This window comes from Bombina bombina, chromosome 7 (genome assembly GCF_027579735.1).
Source record: "Bombina bombina isolate aBomBom1 chromosome 7, aBomBom1.pri, whole genome shotgun sequence".
Lineage (NCBI taxonomy): Eukaryota > Metazoa > Chordata > Amphibia > Anura > Bombinatoridae > Bombina > Bombina bombina.
Genome location: NC_069505.1, coordinates 30,620,375 through 30,641,852, shown reverse-complemented (window position 1 = coordinate 30,641,852; position 21,478 = coordinate 30,620,375). Strand labels below are relative to the sequence as shown.

Below are 21,478 nucleotides of genomic sequence, written 5' to 3'. Positions count from 1 at the left end.
AGATCTTAATAAAGAAACAAACCGCATGGCTGCCTCCATACCCTACTCTCACAATTTCTTTTTGTCGTAAAACTTTTACTCATTCTTCACTCCCGTCTTCCTTGCGGCTTTGTCTGCTTATCTGCCCGTGAAATACAAAACTCAGAAGTAGCGATGAATGGCCTGTTAGTGTATGAAAACGTGTCCCAATAACCGTACCGGCTTTTTCAGTAAATTTGTGTCTCTATCTCATGTAGTAACAAAATAAAGCAATGTTTTAGCAACAAACCTTTACACATAATCCACACGGAACACTGTGGGAGCAGAGAAATAATAAAATGCATGTTGTACTGAGAAACCCGTAATTGGCTAATAAGTTGGGCATTTTTTTTTAATTCAGCACGTTTATTTTGTTAGTTTTATTATCTACCAATGTGATATAAATTTTATTTCACATCATTTTGGGAGAATAGTGTTGAAGGGACAGTCTAGTCAACATTAAACTTTCATGATTCAGATAGGTCATGTAATTTTAAACAACTTTTCCATTCACTTTTATCATAAAATTGGCTTTGTTCTCTTGGTATTCTTAGTTAAAAGCTAAACCTAGGAGTCTTATATGCTAATTTCTAAGCCCTTGAAGGCTGACTCTTATTTTGACAGTTTACACAGCTCGACGGTGCTAGTTCATGTGTGTCATATAGATACCATTGTGCTCATCCCCGTGGAGTTATTAATGAGTCGGCACAGATTGGCTAAAATACAGGTTTGACAAAAGATCTGAAATAAGGGGGCAGTCTGCAGAGGCTTAGATACTAGGTAATCACAGAGGTAAAAAATATATTAATATAACAGTGTTGGTTATCTATCTTTTTAAACAATACAAATTCTGGAGTAGACTGTCGCTTTTTTGCCAATTTGCTTCGGCTTAAACATCAGGTGATGTAGTTCTCTGCTGTAATTGGGCTCAGTTTGCATCACCAATAATATTTATATTTTTTTATATAATTTGTTACAGGTAGCCCTCATTTTATGCCGGGGTTAGGTTCCAGAAGGAACCGTTGTAGATTGAAACCCAGTTTATAATGTAAGTCAATGGGAAGTGAGGGAGTTAGGTTCCAGGCCCCTCTCAAAATTGACATAAGAAACACCTAATACATTAATTTTAAAGCTTTGAAATGAAGACTTTAAATGCTAAACAGCATTATAAACCTAATAAAATAATCACACAACACTGAATATATCAGACTAAATTTAATGAACACAAACATTTGCTAAACAGCATTATAAACCTAATATAAAAATCATACAACACAGAATGTATCATCAAACTAAGTTTAATGAACAAAAACATTTTTTTACTTGCATTTTTCTGCAAATAGTTCTCTGCATTGCTAGCATGTTAGATAATATCGGGTCTGCAGCTATTCTATGCATTCCAGTCTGGATTGGTTTATAGGCACCCTGATTTTCAAGCAGCTGGTCAGGAAGATAAAAGGGAAGTGGCTGCTAGATCTTGTTCCTTTGAAAGCTGTTCGATAGCTCAGGTCTGCTTACACTGATTAATTTCAGCCTGCTTAGGTTACATATCTTTTCTTCAACACAAGCGGACAGCTCCACCTACTGGCCTGCCCTTATTTTAATCAATGAACTGCTTCTCAGTGCTTTTCAATAGCAGTCACATGACGGAGAAAAAAAGGGCGTTATTCTGATACGGCGCAAAACGAGGGCCATCTGTATATATTTTCTATCAAATTTCAAAGTTTATCCAATGTTCCCTCACCCTGTATTATGTGACAGCCATCAGCCAATCACAAAATGCATATATGTATAGTGTATACAGCAAATTCTTGCACACGCTCAGTAAGCACTGGCGCCCCAGAAAATGTGAATAGAAAAGAACTGTGCAGTATACTGGAAAGTTTTTTTTAATTGTGTGCTCTATCTAAATTATCTAACGACTCTAGTGGTCCTGTAATTGATTGAGTTGTACAAGAATAATACCCACACTTCTGCCTTTCTGATCTTGCAGTAATTATACGTCTATGGTTGGCGCATGAGCTCATTGGTGCGCACCATGTGCAGGAGGCGCCCTCTGTTACTGTAAGTTGTATGCTTGATGTGTTCCTTACTTTTAACCATTTACTGGATATTCCTCTTGGGTCTCTAAGATTTTAATTTTTTCTTTCAGTCCACAAATTCCCGTAACATCTGGACTCCAATAACAGAAAGGATTAAGCCAGGAGGTTCTCATTTTGTACTCAAGAAATAGTTTATTAGATGTTCAGCTAAGAACAGCCAATAATTTCTCTATAGGTACAGCCTACGGTTAGATCCTTAAAGGGACAGTAAACACCAGAATTTTTGTTGTTTAAAAATGTAGATAATCCCTTTATTACCCATTCCCCAGTTTTGCACAACCAAAACAGTTATAATAATATACTTTTTACCTCTGCGATTACCTTGTATCTAAGCCTCTGCAAACTGCCCCCTTATTTCAGTTCTTTTGACAGACTTGCATTTTTAGCCAATCAGTGATGGCTCCAAGGAGCTTCACGTGCCTGAGCTCAATGTTATCTATGTGAAACACATGAACTAACGCCCTCTAGTGGTGAAAAACTGTCAAAATGCTTTCAGATTAGAGGCGGCCTTCAAGGTCTAAGAAACTAGCATATGAACCTCTTAGGTTTAGCTTTCAACTAAGAATACCAAGAGAGCAAAGCAAAATTGGTGATAAAGTAAATTGGAAAGTTGTTTAAAATTACATTCCCTATTTAAATCATGAAAGTTTTTTTTTACTTGACTGTCCCTTTAATGACTCGCAGCAGTTGTAAAGGAAACTTTTCTTAAAATCTTTCTTTAACCCCCCCCCCCCCCCAAAAAAAAAAAAAAAAAGCATCAATATCAGGTGTCTGGTTTTATCATGAATATCCCAATGTGGCATTGACTGGTTAACCCATTTAACATGTCCCTGTCATTAGGTCATATTGTTCCTACACTGTCTCTTTAACACATTAATCATGTCCCTTTAATGGGTTAGTGCCATGTAGGGCTAAAAATGTCCCTGTCATTAGGTCACTTTGTCCCTATATGGCACTGGGTAAATGTGGAGTTTAGCATCCCAAATTCTAGCGCACGGTTGTAAGGCACCACACGAGAGGGAAGGAGAAGGGAATCCCGCTGTGGGGGGGACGGGACCATGGATATTGGAACAGAGAGATCTGTTTCAGTTCCTGCCCCGGGTGCCGCAACCGCCACTGGGAAGCTATCCATGGTCCCCCCTCACGTTGTACCTTTCGGAAGTAATTCTCATGGTAAAGTGTACGTTTCTGAAGTAATTCCCACGTTAAAGTAATTGGAACATTTCTTACAGTTATTTCACAAAATTACACATGTTGAAATAAAATATAACATGGTTACATAATTTAGGACGCCAAACTGAATCCCCTCTTCCCGGTGTGGTACCTTCCAACTGTGCGCTGGAATTTGGGATGCTAAACTCCACATTTACCTGGCACTGTCCCTTTAACACCCATTAATCATGTCAACATGGTACTGACCCATTAAACATGCCCCTGTCATAAGACCACTTTGTTCCTACATGACACTGACCCTTTCACCCCTGCATGACACTAACCATTTAATCCGTTAAGCGTGTCTCTATGGCTAGGGCCCTTGGCCTCTGCATAGCACCTCTAACCCATCAGCATGACCGAGTCATCAGACGTGAGCGTGACTGTTTGTGCGTTTATGAGTTGCTCAGCTAATGGACAGAGTCGTATTGCTAGACCCTCTGCACTATGACAAATGTCACATTTTAGTAATGACCATGCTGGGCACCGTCAATAGCTCTGGATTTGCTTTCGAGGCAGTGTGCAATATGCTGCTTTATTCATCTTTTCCTCTCTCTGGGATTTCTCTTCAGTTGCCTAGAAACTGGAGCCGTTTACTTCTCTATTCCAATGACAAAAGCCTTTTGGATTTCAGCACTTAGACTCTTGTGGTTATTCAATGCAGAGTGCGTATTGTGAGCTGACAATACCAGTCGGCGGCCGGCTAACCCTTTGTGTTCCCACTCGGGTCTAGCCCCCCCACATGTGCACTTAATACTCTGATGTCTTTGAAGTAGGAGATCTTTCTCCATGGACCAAATATCAGGACCACCCTACTCATCTATTAATAAGACTCCTGCGTTCATCTTTAGACATTGTCTAATGTATATTTTTTCGCTCTTTAACTCACTCTGTTATTGTAGAAAGATTAGTCCATTGACAGAGGACATCAGGAAGTCTCCATGTGTGAATGAATTGTTAAACGTAGCTAAATTGTTACATAACACAAATCATTAAATTCACACACCCTGGGTTCAAACTTGTGCCATTGAGTTTGGGATAGACCACCAGCGTATGATGAGCTTTTTATTCAGACCAGAGTGAGGCTTCCTGTTCAATAACCACTCATATATTTGTGCTGTGGTTTTCTTCAACTATTTATTTGCTCACCTTTACGTTCTATAGCTCCCTCTTCAGGTAATACTTAATGTAAAACGAATAAAAAAACATAGCAAATCTGGTGCCTGCATTTTTGTCAGTTGCGCAGTTTGAAGCCAGATTATAACTAGTTGCCGCCTCTATGGTTTTCAAAAGCGCTAAAATAAAAAGCATTGTTTCAGTGCAGTGTGTGCTACTGTCGCTCCCATTGAACATATACGGCGCACTATTTAAGTATTGACTGTGTCAAAAATGCTTCAGCCAAACAGTTTTACCAAAAATGTGTAATATCCGATCTGCGTTCTACGTTGTGCGAGACATAACTCGCTCCTCATTAATTATGTTCCACTTCTATTATAGGCCATAGTTATCTGGCGACTGCAGTGCAAACGCTCTGACAAATTGGGAAATGCCGTTTGTTCATAAGAGCGTCACTTTGCGCTTAGTAACTCCGGTATGCAACCTTACGTGTGTCAAAGCAGCAGTTTCTATTTTATTTTTTATTTCTTTTTTCCACTAGCTTCCCTAGGAGCCTCATCTATGTAACAATGGACAATTATCACAGCCAACATTCACTGCAGCGTTGTATGACTGACATTTATCGAACTGTCTTTATTTCATATTCGATGGCAAGCTTTATATATTACTCATCACTTATTTGTAATAGTTTTTTTGTATCCTCTTCTTTTGAGAATAGACAACATATTTCTCCAAACAGTGAAGTCTCCGGTGTAAATAGGTTGGAAATCTAAAGCAGCGCTTATCCCATTGTAACACTCATCTGTTTCAAGCCGTCTTCTTACCTGGCATCAGATTTCTGTATCTCTCTTTAGTTACCGCACAGCATCAATGTTTTAATTTGTGAAACCCACCTTAGATACAGATATCTGCTACCGGGCTATCCCCAGTTCCTACGCGGTCTCACTACATCTAGATGATTCTCAGTTGCCTTGTAATTAGGTTCTATACAGTGTTCTATATTCTCCTTCCCTCTGAAGCCTACACCTAGCACTGTGTGTTTGTTTAGCGCTGTACCATGTCACTTATTGCATTCTATCTAAGGCGACTGTCAGAATAGGTTTGACGGTAAATATTACTTGAGCCTTTTACAGCAGTGCCAACCACTTTGGTGGGTGGTCTCATAGCCTTCCAGTCATTCTTGAAAGAACCTTTTGAAAGGAAGAGCCCGCAGAGGGGGTAAAACACAAAAACAACCGGAACGACTAAATTATGGAATTTTATCTTGTGAGAGTTTCAACTCTTGAAACACAGAGGGATTTTAATATAATGATCTGTGTTCTCGGTAAATATATATATTTTTTAACAAGTTTATCTGGCTGTAAGTTAATTCCATTTAATAGCTCTGGTTGTTTTTGTGTTCTACACCATCAGCGGGTCTTTCCTTTTAGAAGGTCCTTTGAAGAATGACTGGAAGACTACTAGACTACCTCTTAAGGTTGCTGGCGCCACTGTGACAATACAGAATGTCTTTTGTAGCTGTAGTAGAAGCTGAAGATGGCTGCCGCTACTTTTTGAAAGGGAATTTTTTTATTTATTCTACAGTTTAGGACCCATGTGTCTCTTTTTCTTTTCCTTTTTACTTACATTTTTTAAAATAAAATTAAATGTAAACTCAGACTCCATTAGCTGAAAAATGCACCACTGTAAAACGCTATCTGCATATTCACTGCATAGGACATAGAAGCAATTTCATATACTCAAACCGCAAGTTCACTTAACTGTTCCAGAGTTATTTTTAAGATCTGAAACCTAACGTGTGTTTGGAGTGCGGCTGTTGCTATGCATTGTATTCTGTTGTACATTTACTGTGATTATCTCTTTCTATTTTTTATAAGAAATAAAAATGTTATTCAGATCATAAAATACAAACACCAAGTAGATTCACAGTTTTCTTTACAACATGAATTGAAGACAAAGTGACAGTTCTGAGCAGAGCAGATATGCAGGTGTTCTCACTAGAAGCTGATCAGCTGATCTCTCCCCATAGATTCCCATGACCTGATCATTGCAGCACTTCCTTAGCTGGAGCAGTCATGACCTCCAAGTGGATTTTTTTAAGCAGCTGCCCTTTGAGTAGTTGATCCAAAGCTTGTAGTCTGTATTCCACATTTATTTCCACACTTATATGACTGTTTTATGTCACATTTTCATAATGGGTATGTTTTGTATCACAAATAGTCGTAATAGCCCAATACCTGTTGATTCCTTATTGTTAGTAATCAACTTTTACTATCCCTTTAATGTGACTGAAAGGAAACTGACGCGTTTCATACACAAAATGGCTAACACTCCAGATATCTTCTTTTAAGATTTTTTTTATTGTAAGCATAAGGCGGCTCTGGAGTCAAATAGATACAAGAAATGTTATATGGTCACACCACTATTTCAAGCCATATTGATATGTTTCACACTGTGCTGTATGAATATGTTCTGTGTTACAGAACGCGTTGGCATACATAGCTTCTCACCCCCCACCCATTTATGTAAGTGTTTGTGAATGCCCTGCAGAGTGTTGGCTGTACAGTATCCTTGGGCGTATTGGCTATCCCCTGTAGGTTTCTGGGTAACTCTGGGTAGTGTCCATGGTGGGCAGTTTAGTGTTACAAAGTGTTATGGTCATGAGCAGAATTTGGGAGCAAGAACCTGAAATGCTGATTGAGAGCTATAGCTTGTTGAGTGTACAATAGATACAGTGCAGTGTGTTACATTGTTTTGTTTTTGTTCCTGTGCTGAATAAACCCTGTCCGTATATACTGACTTTTAGCCTTGCTTGAAGTTAACTGTTTAAATCCTGCTCCTTTTCCCAGAACCTATAGCGAGAGTGTATCAAGTCCACCATTCGGGCCCTTATTGAGTAAAGAATCAATGGTATCTCTGATTCTTACTGTCTTACTGTCTCTTGGTCACATTTCTATTTGCCGTCCCAAGCCTCCGTCGGCTTGTGCTTATTACTGCAGGTGTCACACTTCCTGGCAGCAGTTTTTATCTGGAAGATTTAGCTGCATAAGTTAGCAATAACCTTACTCTTAAGTGCATTTCTCTTATATGGAAACCGCAGGGCCTGCGATTTAATGCAGCGATAAGGCAAGCAATGCAGTCACTGCTGACACAGCGAGGAGTACAGTAAGCCCATTAACCGAGGCTAGGAAAGTGTACAGCTAGTTCTTAAAGGTGCAGTACAAGTAATCTACTGGCGTAAATCACAACGTAAATATATTGCTAAACAGTCAGTATAATGTAGGGACAAAGTGACCTAATGACAGGGACATGTTTAATGGGTCAGTATAATGTAGGGACAAAGTGACCTAATGACAGGCACATATTTAATGGGTCAGTATAATGTAGGGACAAAGTGACCTAATGACAAGGACATGTTTAATGGGTCAGTATAATGTAGGTGCAAAGTGACCTAATGACAGGGACATGTTTAATGGGTTAGTATAATGTAGGGACAAAGTGACCTAATGACAAGGACATGTTTAATGGGTCAGTATAATGTAGGAACAAAGTGACCTATTGACAGGGACATGTTTAATTGGTTAAAGGGTCAGTGTCATGTAGGGACATAGTGACCTAATGACAGGGATATGTTTAATGGGTTAAATGGTCAGTATCATGTAGGGACAAAGTGACCTATTGACAGGGACATGTTTAATGGGTCAGTATAATGTAGGGACAAAGTGACCTAATGACAAGGACATGTTTAATGGGTCAGTATAATGTAGGGGCAAAGTGACCTAATGACAAGGACATGTTTAATGGGTTAAAGGGTCAGTGTCATGTAGGGACAAAGTGACCCAATGACAGGAACATGTTTAATGGGTCAGTATAATGTAGGGACAAAGTGATATAACGACAGGGACTTGTTTATTGGGTTAAAGGGTCAGTGACATGTAGAGACAAAGTGACCTAATGACAGCGACATGTTTATTGGGTTAAAGGGTCAGTGACATGTAGGGACAAAGTGACCTATTGACAGGGACATGTTTAATGGGTCAGTATAATGTAGGGACAAAGTGATATAATGTCAGGGACTTGTTTAATGGGTTAAAGGGTCAGTGTCATGTAGGGACAAAGTGACCTAATAAGTGACATGGTTAATGGGTCAGTGTTGTGTAGGGACAAAGTGGCCTAATGACAGGGACATGTTACATGGGTTAAAAGGTCAGTGTCATGTAGGAACAAAGTGACCTATTGACAGGGACATGTTTAATTGGTTAAAGGGTCAGTGTCATGTAGGGACATACGGCTAGATTTAGAGTTCGGCGGTAAAAGGGCTGTTAACGCTCCGCGGGTTTTTTTCTGGCCGCACCATAAATTTAACTCTGGTATCGAGAGTTCAAACAAATGCTGCGTTAGGCTCCAAAAAAGGAGCGTAGAGCATTTTTACCGCAAATGCAACTCTCGATACCAGAGTTGCTTACGGACGCGGCCGGCATCAAAAACGTGCTCGTGCACGATTCTCCCATAGGAAACAATGGGGCTGTTTGAGCTGAAAAAAAACCTAACACCTGCAAAAAAGCAGCGTTCAGCTCCTAACGCAGCCCCATTGTTTCCTATGGGGAAACACTTCCTACGTCTGCACCTAACACCCTAACATGTACCCCGAGTCTAAACACCCCTAACCTTACACTTATTAACTCCTAATCTGCCGCCCCCCGCTATCGCTGACCCCTGCATTACACTTTTAACCCCTAATCTGCCGCTCCGTAAACCGCCGCCACCTACGTTATCCCTATGTACCCCTAATCTGCTGCCCTAACATCGCCGACCCCTATGTTATATTTATTAACCCCTAATCTGCCCCCCACAACGTCGCCGACACCTGCCTACACTTATTAACCCCTAATCTGCCGAGCGGACCTGAGCGCTACTATAATAAAGTTATTAACCCCTAATCCGCCTCACTAACCCTATCATAAATAGTATTAACCCCTAATCTGCCCTCCCTAACATCGCCGACACCTACCTTCAATTATTAACCCCTAATCTGCCGACCGGAGCTCACCGCTATTCTAATAAATGTATTAACCCCTAAAGCTAAGTCTAACCCTAACACTAACACCCCCCTAAGTTAAATATAATTTTTATCTAACGAAATAAATTAACTCTTATTAAATGAATAATTCCTATTTAAAGCTAAATACTTACCTGTAAAATAAATCCTAATATAGCTACAATATAATTTATAATTATATTATAGCTATTTTAGGATTAATATTTATTTTACAGGCAACTTTGTAATTATTTTAACCAGGTACAATAGCTATTAAATAGTTAAGAACTATTTAATAGTTACCTAGTTAAAATAATAACAAATTTACCTGTAAAATAAATCCTAACCTAAGATATAATTAAACCTAACACTACCCTATCAATAAAATAATTAAATAAACTACCTACAATTACCTACAATTAACCTAACACTACACTATCAATAAATTAATTAAACACAATTGCTACAAATAAATAAAATTAAATAAACTATCTAAAGTACAAAAAATAAAAAAGAACTAAGTTACAGAAAATAATAAAATATTTACAAACATAAGAAAAATATTACAACAATTTTAAACTAATTACACCTACTCTAAGCCCCCTAATAAAATAACAAAGCCCCCCAAAATAAAAAATTCCCTACCCTATTCTAAAATACAAATATTACAAGCTCTTTTACCTTACCAGCCCTGAACAGGGCCCTTTGCGGGGCATGCCCCAAGAATTTCAGCTCTTTTGCCTGTAAAAAAAAACATACAATACCCCCCCCCAACATTACAACCCACCACCCACATACCCCTAATCTAACCCAAACCCCCCTTAAATAAACCTAACACTACCCCCCTGATGATCTTCCTACCTTGTCTTCACCATGCCAGGTTCACCGATCCGTCCTGTCTCCAAGATCTTCATCCAACCCAAGCGGGGGCTAGACATCCACTGAAGAAGTCCAGAAGAGGGTCCAAAGTCTTCCTCCTATCCGGCAAGAATCATCCGGACCGACAAACATCTTCTCCAAGCGGCATCTTCTATCTTCTTCCATCCGATGACGACCGGCTCCATCTTGAAGACCTCCAGCGCGGATCCATCCTCTTCTTCCGACGACTAGACGACGAATGACGGTTCCTTTAAGGGACGTCATCCAAGATGGCGTCCCTCGAATTCCGATTGGCTGATAGGATTCTATCAGCCAATCGGAATTAAGGTAGGAATTTTCTGATTGGCTGATGGAATCAGCCAATCAGAATCAAGTTCAATCCGATTGGCTGATCCAATCAGCCAATCAGATTGAGCTCGCATTCTATTGGCTGATCGGAACAGCCAATAGAATGCGAGCTCAATCTGATTGGCTGATTGGATCAGCCAATCGGATTGAACTATATTCTGATTGGCTGATTCCATCAGCCAATCAGAAAATTCCTACCTTAATTCCGATTGGCTGATAGAATCCTATCAGCCAATCGGAATTCGAGGGACGCCATCTTGGATGACGTCCCTTAAAGGAACCGTCATTCGTCGTCTAGTCGTCGGAAGAAGAGGATGGATCCGCGCTGGAGGTCTTCAAGATGGAGCCGGTCGTCATCGGATGGAAGAAGATAGAAGATGCCGCTTGGAGAAGATGTTTGCCGGTCCGGATGTCCTCTTCTTGCCGGATAGGAGGAAGACTTTGGACCCTCTTCTGGACTTCTTCAGTGGATGTCTAGCCCCCGCTTGGGTTGGATGAAGATCTTGGAGCCAGGACGGATCGGTGAACCTGGCATGGTGAAGACAAGGTAGGAAGATCATCAGGGGGGTAGTGTTAGGTTTATTTAAGGGGGGTTTGGGTTAGATTAGGGGTATGTGGGTGGTGGGTTGTAATGTTGGGGGGGGGTATTGTATGTTTTTTTTTACAGGCAAAAGAGCTGAAATTCTTGGGGCATGCCCCGCAAAGGGCCCTGTTCAGGGCTGGTAAGGTAAAAGAGCTTGTAATATTTGTATTTTAGAATAGGGTAGGGAATTTTTTATTTTGGGGGGCTTTGTTATTTTATTAGGGGGCTTAGAGTAGGTGTAATTAGTTTAAAATTGTTGTAATATTTTTCTTATGTTTGTAAATATTTTATTATTTTCTGTAACTTAGTTCTTTTTTATTTTTTGTACTTTAGATAGTTTATTTAATTGTATTTATTTGTAGCAATTGTGTTTAATTAATTTATTGATAGTGTAGTGTTAGGTTAATTGTAGGTAATTGTAGGTAGTTTATTTAATTATTTTATTGATAGGGTAGTGTTAGGTTTAATTATATCTTAGGTTAGGATTTATTTTACAGGTAAATTTGTTATTATTTTAACTAGGTAACTATTAAATAGTTCTTAACTATTTAATAGCTATTGTACCTGGTTAAAATAATTACAAAGTTGCCTGTAAAATAAATATTAATCCTAAAATAGCTATAATATAATTATAAATTATATTGTAGCTATATTAGGATTTATTTTACAGGTAAGTATTTAGCTTTAAATAGGAATTATTTATTTAATAAGAGTTAATTTATTTCGTTAGATAAAAATTATATTTAACTTAGGGGGGTGTTAGTGTTAGGGTTAGACTTAGCTTTAGGGGTTAATACATTTATTAGAATAGCGGTGAGCTCCGGTCGGCAGATTAGGGGTTAATAATTGAAGGTAGGTGTCGGCGATGTTAGGGAGGGCAGATTAGGGGTTAATACTATTTATGATAGGGTTAGTGAGGCGGATTAGGGGTTAATAACTTTATTATAGTAGCGCTCAGGTCCGCTCGGCAGATTAGGGGTTAATAAGTGTAGGTAGGTGTCGGCGACGTTGTGGGGGGCAGATTAGGGGTTAATAAATATAACATAGGGGTCGGCGATGTTAGGGGTAGCAGATTAGGGGTACATAGGGATAACGTAGGTGGCGGCGATTTGCGGTCGGAAGATTAGGGGTTAATTATTTTAAGTAGCTTGCGGCGACGTTGTGGGGGGCAAGTTAGGGGTTAATAGATATAATACAGGGGTCGGCGGTGTTAGGGGCAGCAGATTAGGGGTACATAAGTATAACGTAGGTGGCGGTCGGCAGATTAGGGGTTAAAATTTTTAATCGAGTGGCGGCGATGTGGGGGGACCTCGGTTTAGGGGTACATAGGTAGTTTATGGGTGTTAGTGTACTTTAGGGTACAGTAGTTAAGAGCTTTATAAACCGGCGTTAGCCAGAAAGCTCTTAACTCCTGCTATTTTCAGGCGGCTGGAATCTTGTCGTTAGAGCTCTAACGCTCACTGCAGAAACGACTCTAAATACCAGCGTTAGGAAGATCCCATTGAAAAGATAGGCTACGCAAATGGCGTAGGGGGATCTGCGGTATGGAAAAGTCGCGGCTGTAAAGTGAGCGTTAGACCCTTTAATCACTGACTCCAAATACCAGCGGGCGCCCAAAACCAGCGTTAGGAGCCTCTAACGCTGGTTTTGACGGCTACCGCCGAACTCTAAATCTAGCCGATAGTGACCTAATGACAGGGATATGTTTAATGGGTTAAATGGTCAGTATCATGTAGGGACAAAGTGACCTATTGACAGGGACATGTTTAATTGGTTAAAGGGTCAGTATCATGTAGGGACCAATTAACCTAATGACAGGGCCATGTTTAGTGGGTTAAAGGGTCAGTATCATGTAGGGAGAAAGTGACCTAATGACAGGGACATGGTTAATGGGTTAAAGGGTTAAAGGGTCAGTGTCTTTTAGGGACAAAGTGACCTAATGACAGGGACATGTTTAATTGGTTAAAGGGTCAGTATCATGTAGGGACCAATTGACCTATTGACAGGGACATGTTTAATGGGTTAAATGATCAGTGTCCTGTAGATCATTATTTTTCAACCTTGATCCTCAAGTACCCCCAACAGGCCAGGTCCTTATTATAGCTGATCCAGTGCACAGATGAAATAATTAGCTGATAGGTGAGAGCAGGTTAGTAACCATGGTTACTGATCAGCTGATTACTTCACCTGTGCACTGGTACAGCTATAATAAAAACCTGGCCTGCTGGGGGGTACTTGATGACTGCCGTTGAGAGACACTGATGTAGAGTGCAGACCTATAACATCATCAGATTAATTTTGATTAACTACAAATAGGTGACATTGTGTTTGTATAAATGATGAGACGTAAAGCTTCCCAGTAAAAAAGCGTATGCGCGGTATTGTCTGATGTTCGTTTCATGCCCTTTGCCGTACTAAGCTTGTGCTTTCTCTGGGGGGGGGGGGGAAATCTCGTTACCCAGAGCACAGAAGCCGTTAGGTGCTAAAGAAATGGGATTGGATCTCTGGTTCGCGCAGTCATTCTCTTCCTTTTGTTGTGGGTCTGGTTAGGAGCACAGAGCTGATGCAGTTGCTTAGACTTGTTCATGTGTTGTGTATGGGCAGCGTGCCACGTGCCTGAGGGGTGAATTGCATGGCACACAGCTTGCATGCAAAGTACTAGCCAGCCCGTAGCCTACTGCAGCCTTAATATTTCACTTAGTGCTCGCTTGCTTCTGTCCAAATGTGTTCAGCGTGGGTACACAACACTCATGTTTATCCAAAGTAGTTTATGGCAAATATAACATTATTTGCATGAAACGAAAACTGTATATGGGAATAAAAAGCCTTAGGTTTGTGGCGCTGAAATCATTTCATACACACTCAGTGGCGCATTTTTTAGCCTCCCTGCGCCAACCAGTATGACCTTATTTTCGGGGCGTAAATGCATTTTGTACAGTTTCTCATGTCTCTCTACAACTTGTGAAGTGCTTTACAGACTGACAGTGTTCCTTTGTGTTACCCTGTGGTGGGAGGGATAGAGTCATAGCTCATGTCTGTCTGTGTCACCCTGTGGTGGGAGGGACAGACTCATAGCTCCTGTCTGTCTGTGTCACCCTGTGGTGGGAGGGACAGAATCATAGCTTCCTTCTGTCTGTGTCACCCTGCGGTGGGAGGGACAGACTCATAGCTTCCTTCTGTCTGTGTCACCCTGTGGTGGGAGGAACAGAATCATAGCTCCTGTCTGTCTGTGTCACCCTGTGGTGGGAGGGACAGAATCATAGCTCCTGTCTGTCTGTGTCACCCTGTGGTGGGAGGGACAGAATCATAGCTCCTGTCTGTCTGTGTCACCCTGTGGTGGGAGGGACAGAATCATAGCTCCTGTCTGTCTGTGTCACCCTGTGGTGGGAGGGACAGAATCATAGCTCCTGTCTGTCTGTGTCACCCTGTGGTGGGAGGGACAGAATCATAGCTCCCTTCTGTCTGTGTCACCCTGCAGTGGGAGGGACAGATTCATAGCTCCCTTCTGTCTGTGTCACCCTGTGGTGGGAGGGACAGATTCATAGCTCCCTTCTGTCTGTGTCACCCTGCAGTGGGAGGGACAGACTTATAGCTTCCTTCTGTCTGTGTCACTCTGCAGTGGGAGGGACAGATTCATAGCTCCCTTCTGTCTGTGTCACCCTGCAGTGGGAGGGACAGACTCATAGCTTCCTTCTGTCTGTGTCACTCTGCAGTGGGAGGGACAGATTCATAGCTCCCTTCTGTCTGTGTCACCCTGTGGTGGGAGGGACAGATTCATAGCTCCCTTCTGTCTGTGTCACCTTGTGGTGGGAGGGACAGATTCATAGCTCCCTTCTGTCTGTGTCACCCTGTGGTGGGAGGGACAGATTCATAGCTCCCTTCTGTCTGTGTCACCCTGTGGTGGGAGGGAAAGACTCATAGCTCCTGTCTGTCTGTGTCACCCTGCAGTGGGAGGGACAGACTCATAGCTCCCTTCTGTCTGTGTCACCCTGTGGTAGAAGAGACAGACTCATAGCTCCCTTCTGTCTGTGTCATTCTGTGGTGTGAGTGACAGATTCATAGCTCCCTTCTGTCTGTGTCACCCTGCGGTGGGAGGGACAGATTCATAGCTCCCTTCTGTCTGTGTCACCCTGCAGTGGGAGGGACAGACTCATAGCTTCCTTCTGTCTGTGTCACCCTGCAGTGGGAGGGACAGACTCATAGCTCCCTTCTGTATGTGTCACCCTGTGGTAGAAGAGACAGACTCATAGTTCCCTTCTGTCTGTGTCACCCTGCGGTGGGAGGGACAGATTCATAGCTCCCTTCTGTCTGTGTCACCCTGCAGTGGGAGGGACAGACTCATAGCTCCCTTCTGTCTGTGTCACCCTGTGGTGGGAGGGACAGATTCATAGCTCCCTTCTGTCTGTGTCACCCTGCAGTGGGAGGGACAGACTTATAGCTCCCTTCTGTCTGTGTCACCCTGCAGTGGAAGGGACAGACTCATAGCTCCCTTCTGTCTGTTTCACCCTGCAGTGTGAGGGACAGACTCATAGCTCCCTTCTGTATGTGTCACCCTGCTGTGGGAGGGACAGACTCATAGCTCCCTTCTGTCTGTGTCACCCTGTGGTGGGAGGGACAGATTCATAGCTCCCTTCTGTCTGTGTCACCCTGCAGTGGAAGGGACAGACTCATAGCTCCCTTCTGTCTGTTTCACCCTGCAGTGTGAGGGGCAGACTCATAGCTCCCTTCTGTCTGTGTCACCCTGCTGTGGGAGGGACAGACTTATAGCTCCCTTCTGTCTGTGTCACCCTGCAGTGGGAGGGACAGACTCATAGCTCCCTTCTGTATGTGTCACCCTGCTGTGGGAGGGACAGACTTATAGCTCCCTTCTGTCTTTGTCACCCTGCAGTGTGAGGGGCAGACTCATAGCTCCCTTCTGTCTGTGTCACCCTGCTGTGGGAGGGACAGACTTATAGCTCCCTTCTGTCTGTGTCACCCTGCAGTGGGAGGGACAGACTCATAGCTCCCTTCTGTATGTGTCACCCTGCTGTGGGAGGGACAGACTTATAGCTCCCTTCTGTCTTTGTCACCCTGCGGTGGGAGGGACAGACCAATAGCTCCCTTCTGTCTGTGTCACCCTGCAGCTAGTGGTTGGGTGGCATTTATGATACATTTCTGGCCCTTTATCTTGCAGTGAACTCTTGAAATTGAGATAAGACAACACCCTATTTCATTCCAATAAATATGTGAGCCATTTCCCGTTGCCTGTCACGTTTCAGTTGCTTGAATGACGTGGAGATATAAGTGTCACTTTTGCTCTTGTTGATCGGCGGCTATTTGTGTGTGCGTTCTGCAGCTCAGACTTCTATGGTATAAACTGTGTGCATTGGCTTCAGAGCTGCTGACTATTTATTATGTACAGCAGCCCTGAAATGTCCTATCCCCAGGCGCTCATGAAACTTGTGCCGCGGGGTGCCATCCTCTGCAGTGACAATGTATGCCCGCCATCTGCTGCCCCTGTGTCTGACATATGGACATGCTTAATAGTGGTTACGCTAGCTCTGCAGTATCGGACAAACTGGTTTCTAGCTGCCATTATGAGGATGAATGGCTTGTGCACGCTGTAAGCTGGGTTTATAATGTAACTTTATACAAATGTACGTACAAATAGTGAGTAAGGTAATTTATTATGCAAATGCATAAGTATCACAATATTGAAATAATTTAGATAATACCTATGCTGCCTGGGATCACTGTGATAATTACACAATACAGGGTGACAGGTGTAAATCTCTAGTGTAATGAGAACTATGTGATTCAAGCATAGCAACTCCTTATATTTCATAGTATAGTGAGGTGAGAACTGCGCTATATTACGCTTACTTATTTATAAACCTGTTATACATTAATTTGCAAAACGCGTAGTCAGAACAGTGAGCTGCTACAGGTTTTAACTGTGCGTTTAACCCTACAGCAATTGCTTTTTACCCTCTGTGACCTGGCAACAATGTGCTCATTGCGCCCTACTGTCACCAGAACATGTAGACAAACTCACTACTGTGAAATTTCCAGATTTGATAATCTTTATCAATTTTGTTACATACATTATTTTTTCATTATTTCATCTATGTGCACTGCACAGATACCCAGCTAATACACGTGCATTAACTAGACAATTAGACACACATTTATAAAATAAGTTGTTTATTTATATTAAATATGTGTGGCTCTAGAATGTGCATTGTGTGTTGCCGCTAACGTTATTTTTGTGTTATCGAATGTCACTTCTAATGTGCGCTTTAACCATCCCCTTAATCCTACACTGAAATTCCTCAGGTGACATTTTTCTATATACAGTGTATGCATAATACCCTGAGGGCAGAAAGATTTCAGGTTCTAGTGAGTCACGATTGTGAAGTTAAATATATTGGTTTAAGCAAAAGTTCTGCACACAAAATAAATGTTTATGTATGCACAGTATATATCATTAAGTGCTGCATTACAAAAGGTCTGCACACACAATAAATGTTTATATATATGCACAGTATATATCATTAATTAAGTGCTGCATTGAAAAGGTCTGCACTCAAAATAAATGTTTATATATGCACAGTATATATCAGTAATTAAGTGTAGCATTACATAAGGTCTGCGCACACAATAAATGTTTATATATGCACAGTATATATCAGTAATTAAGTGCTGCATTACATAAGGTCTGCACACACAATAAATGTTTATATATGCACAGTATATATCAGTAATTAAGTGCTACATTACATAAGGTCTGCACACACAATAAATGTTTATATATGCACAGTATATATCAGTAATTAAGTGCTGCATTACATAAGGTCTGCACACACAATAAATGTTTATATATGCACAGTATATATCAGTAATTAAGTGCTGCATTACATAAGGTCTGCACACACAATAAATGTTTATATATGCACAGTATATATCAGTAATTAAGTGCTGCATTACATAAGGTCTGCACACACAATAACTGTTTATATATGCACAGTATATATCAGTAATTATGTGCTGCATTACAAAAGGTCTGCACACACAATAAATGTTTATATATGCACAGTATATATCATTAAGTGCTGCATTGCAAAAGGTCTGCACACAAAATAAATGTTTATATATGCACAGTATATATCAGTAATTAAGTGCAGCATTACATAAGGTCTGCACACACAATAAATGTTTATATGTGCACAGTATATATCAGTAATTAAATGCTACATTACATAAGGTCTGCACACACAATAAATGTTTATATATGCACAGTATATATCAGTAATTAAGTGCTGCATTACATAAGGTCTGCACACACAATAAATGTTTATATATGCACAGTATATATCAGTAATTAAGTGCTGCATTAAATAAAGTCTTCACACACAAATGTTTATATATGCACAGTATATATCAGTAATTAAGTGCTGCATTACATAAGGTCTGCACACACAATAAATGTTTATATATGCACAGTATATATCAGTAATTAAGTGCTGTATTACATAAGGTCTGCACACACAATAATTGTTTATATATGCACAGTATATATCAGTAATTAAGTGCTGCATTACATAAGGTCTGCACACACAATAAATGTTTATACATACACAGTATATATCAGTAATTAAGTGCTGTATTACATAAGGTCTGCACACACAATAATTGTTTATATATGCACAGTAAATATCAGTAATTAAAGGGACACTAAACCCAAATGATTTCTTTCATGATTCAGATAGAGCACCAATTTTAAGCAGTTTTCTAATTTACTCCTATTATCAATTTTTCTTCATTCTCTTGCTATCTTTATTTAAAAAACAGGAATGTAAATGATTAGGAGTTGGCCCAACGAAGAAAAATTGATTCTAGGAGTAATATAGAAAGTTGCTTAAAATTGCTGCTTTATCTGAATCATTAAAGAAAAAAAATGGGATTTAGTATCCCTTTAAGTACCGCATTACAAAAGGTCTGCACACACAAATGTTTATATATGTGCAGTATATATCAGTAATTATCACATTACAAAAGGTCTGCACACACAAATGTTTATGTGCAGTATATATCTGTTATTGTCACATTACAAAAGGTCTGCACACACAAATGTTTATGTGCAGTATATATCAGTAATTGTCACATTACAAAAGGTCTGCACACACAAATGTTTATATATGTGCAGTATATATCAGTAATTGTCACATTACAAAAGGTCTGCACACACAAATGTTTATATATGTGTAGTATATATCAGTAATTGTCACATTACAAAAGGTCTGCGCACACAAATGTTTATATATGTGTAGTATATATCAGTAATTGTCACATTACAAAAGGTCTGCACACACAAATGTTTATATATTTGTAGTATATATCAGTAACTGTCACATTACAAAAGGTCTGCACACACAAATGTTTATATATGTGCAGTATATCAGTAATTGTCACATTACAAAAGGTCTGCACACACAAATGTTTATCTATGTGCAGTATATATATCAGTAATTGTCACATTACAAAAGGTCTGCACACACTATAATTTTTTATTTACATTACATGAAACCTAAAATTTTCCTTCCATGATTCAGAGAATAGTTTTCAAAATGTTTCAAATTTACTTCTATTATCAAATTTGCTTTGTTTTTATATTATTGGAGACATCTAGATAGGTAGCGTGCACATGACACATGCACACTTCTGAGCTTACTTTCCTAATTTTCCACAAAGGATAACAATGTATATGTGTCCCTTTAAGTGCAGCACTGTCATTGCCAATGCCTATTTTCCGCGCTGGTCTTTGCCCGGTATAGCGCTATGGAGGTTCTCTATTATGTTCCTTTAAAAGTGGCTTAAAGTGCTATCGCTTGCACAGATGGTTATTAATGTAAATATTTATCCCAGGGATTTAATTAAAGACGATGTGCCGGTGCTGATGGAAGTGTTATTAATCTATGTTTGCTGCAGATATAAATTGTACAGAAAAGAAAATACATAAATAGAATAAAACAAAAACGTATAAAAAGGTGACAATGGTGTAAACTATAAATCGGCTCACAAAACCTACACTATAACGTGAGCATTGCAGGATACTAATGTAATGATCAGTCAACTTAAAGGGATAGTAAAGTCCAAATTAAACTTTCACGATTCTAATAGGGAATTTAATTTTAAACACCTTTCTAATTTACTTTTATCATCAAATTTGCTTTCTCTTAGACTTGTTATTCTTAGTTAAAAGCTAAACTTAGGTAGACTCATATGCTGATTTTTAAACCCTTGAAGTCCACCTCTTATCTGAATGCATTTGACTGTTTTTCACAGCTAGAGGGCGTTAGTTCATGTGTTTCATATAGATAACACTGTGCTCACGTACATCAAGTTATTTGAGTCAACACTAATAGGGTAAATTCTGACAAAAGCAGAGTAAAGGGGGCAGTCTGCAGAGGCTTAGATACAAGTTAATTACAGAGGTAAAAAGTATATTTCTATAACAATGTTGCTTGTGCAAAACTGGGGGATGGTAAATAAAGGAATTACCTATCTTTTTAAACACTAAAATTATTGGTGTTTTACTATCCCTTTAAATATACCTGGAAAAAACGGAGTTCTCGGTCACCTTAACAGGTAAGTTAGAAAACAAAATATCTTCTTGTTTGTATGGAGGTGAGGTAGGTGACAGTGCACAATATCTACAGAATAAACCTTTTATTGTGTGTGTAAACTGCAAACCTGCAGCTCTAACGCGTTTTGCACAGATATAGCTGACGCATTTTGTCCATTCATTACAATGTGCGCTGTACAAAATATAAAATCCTTTTAAAAATAAGAAAATAAAAGAACCATCATCTATTAAAGCCAACAGAGTTTCATGACCTGCTATAGCGTGATCAGCAACTTTCTTATCCTGTATAACCAATAGTGATTGGTGGATGCGGGCATATGTCATTCCTGATTGGTTGCCCGGCCATGTTCTGGTCTAAATATACATTGAGTGTCCTTCCCAAGCAGCACGTATCCTTGTGTTTACCTTTTTTGTGCTGTGTTAAACACATAGTTGTCTATACTCAATAGCATACAAATTCACCACTGTATCGTCTTTACACTAAACTCATTTGACAAGTTGGAATTCAGTGCAGCTGGTTCAATAGATCTTTAAAAAAAACTGTACGTGAACAAGTT

The 21,478-nt window shown here is 40.1% G+C and overlaps 1 protein-coding gene across 4 annotated transcripts in view; it reads left to right on the top strand.

Moving 5' to 3' along the window:
* PC (pyruvate carboxylase) overlaps nt 1–21,478 on the top strand; it is a 1,247,468-nt gene that overhangs the window by 427,951 nt on the left and 798,039 nt on the right. The gene's annotated exons all lie outside the window — the stretch shown is intronic.